The sequence below is a fragment of the Cryptotermes secundus genome, unplaced genomic scaffold (genome assembly GCF_002891405.2).
Source record: "Cryptotermes secundus unplaced genomic scaffold, Csec_1.0 scaffold31, whole genome shotgun sequence".
Lineage (NCBI taxonomy): Eukaryota > Metazoa > Arthropoda > Insecta > Blattodea > Kalotermitidae > Cryptotermes > Cryptotermes secundus.
Window position 1 is genome coordinate 403,749 of NW_019743147.1, and position 2,552 is coordinate 406,300.

A 2,552-nucleotide genomic window follows, 5' to 3' on the forward strand; every position below is an offset into this window, starting at 1 on the left:
CCCCTGAGGAAGGAGCCTTCCGTTACCTTTGGATTGGGTGCTCCGTGGGCTCCAGAAGCAGCGTGGACGTTGTGGAGGACACCCCCGATTCACCTGTCGTCCAACGCGTAGTCTGACATACGTAATATATTATTTCATTTAATGGAGAGGCGAACGGAAACCTACATGAAACAAAAAGAAAGTTCAAGTCCTTTGGTATCCCTTTACAAATAGATTTTATCTTGTCTGCAAGCATTTAAGCGTGAATATACAGCCATGTATAGTGTCCTCTATACATGGCGTATTGTCCGCAACTAATAACTCTCAGGATGAGGACGACACGCAATCAAACAAAAACAAACAATCTTTGTGGTTTCAGCCCGCAAGAGAACTATACCGACCGAGCGACCGCCGCTTGTCGGCGAAGTTAGTGTCAACTTTAGCGGATAGAGGTGTCCGTGGTCAGCGCAACGGACCCCCATGGACGTTAATCTCGGTTTTCTAGACCGGAGCCGTTTTTCTTTTAAATAGCTCCTCAGTTATCCTAACGAGGCTGAGTGGACCCCGATCCAGACCCACTAATTCTCAGAAAATCTGGTAGCGCTGGGAATCGAATCCGGACCTCTGGAACTGTAGGCAGGAACTCCAACCACTAGACCACAGAGGCGTTCTAAGACGACATGCATTCTGGTAAAAAGCTAAAAAGACGTCCCTGTGCTGAACTAAGCACTACGCCATGAAGGCGTATGGGGGAGTGCATGGATAGACCCATGCTCTCTTGACCTCGGCACTAGTTGGAGGCGAGTGGTCAGCTTCACGCCCTTGCCACTTTATCACCGGAGAAAGAACCCCCGGTACCCATTGGAAAGGAGGCTGAATGGACCCAAGAGCCGGTCTGGACGACGTGGAGAAAATTCTTGACCCTACCGCGACTCGAACTCCGACCCCTCGCTCGTCCAGCCCGATGCCAGGTGCTATACCGACTACGCTATCCCGGCTCCTTCCGGAAATAAACAGTGCCTCCAAATGTCGGTACACTTACAAGCAGGCTGTACGGAGTTACATCGAGGGGACAGCAATCTCCACAACAAGAGCCCGATGTCCCACAAATTACTGTGGTTTTCCGTCACTCCAGGCCCGATAAAACATTGGAATAGCAACAAGTGCTTCCAAATGTCGGCGAACTTATACCAGACTATACGGTACCACATACAAGAATCTCAACAGCTACACCTTTCAAAAATTAATGTTGTTTTCTGCTACCCTACGTTCAGTATAACATAATCTTAACAGGTAAAATATATTTTAAGACGAGCGTCATTCATGTTTGTACAGGTTACTGTTAACTGCTAAGTCGAGCTGTACTTGGCCAGGCCAGTCATTCAACCATTCCTGTCCTATAAGAGTTTTATTGCTGACCCACCAAGATACCTTCATGCCAGACTAGGCAAACAGTGACGTGCCCGTTCTCAAACGGTGAGACCCCAAAACATCACGTGACTGTGGTTAGCTGTTAACCCGTGCTCTGCAAAATAGCGTAATTGTATACAAAAATGGAGGGACTACTGTCATTCACACAAATGTTTGTATTGACAACACGTTTCGACCCACGTAGGCCATCATGAAGTGATTCTTGAAGAACACGCAAATGGTGACGTAGTACATATAAACTGCAGAGCTAATACAAATATTTTTGTTAGTTAATACTGGGTCGCATCCAATACAGTACTATACATACTTTAGATTTTAAATTAAGATTAAAAAATTAAACAACCAATACAAAGAGAAGATCCCTATAATACGTGGTTACTTGATGGTTTGAAGTTGGCATGGTGGTGGTGGTGGTGGGCAGATCGTCCGGTTTTGGGGATTGGTTTGTGCTAGTAGAGTATATATATCCGAAGTGAACGGAGAAGTTCATGGAGGTAGGTCTAGGCCCACTGGGGCTGTAGTGCCAAGGGGGGGAAAAAATATATATACATATATATATTTTAAGCCGGTCACGGTAGCCGAGCGGTCTAAGGCATGTACTGTCTTCGCTCGCTTGGAAACCGGGATCGTGAGTTNGCTGTAGTGCCAAGGAAAATATATATATTTTTTTTTTAAGGTGACTGAGAGCCATGTTTTTATAGGTTACTATGAATTGCTAATTAGGATTCTACCTTACCCGGCGAGTCGGCCAAAAATTCGAAACGTATGACAGTTTTATTCCTGACTTGTGACAGAGACCTTGCAGACTATAGGTAAATGAACCTTTCGGCGACCTTCATATAGGTAAAAGGTAAAATTGTCCTTGTGTTTGATTAATTATATCTGTCTACCTTGTGGGCCTTGGCCGTTTTCAGATTCTTGATGTATACACAATCGGTAGGAGTCCTTGGACGGGGGATCAGCCCGTCGCAAGGCCGCTACCTAAAAACAGAACAACACAAACACAAATTCCGCAACCCTTAGAGCTATAAACAGATCAACATTACCAGAATTTGGTCATAATTAATAACATAACATTTCCTGTGACGAAATCTGTCATTTGTGTCGTGGTTGTTAAAACAGTTTCAATTACAGTGCCGCAT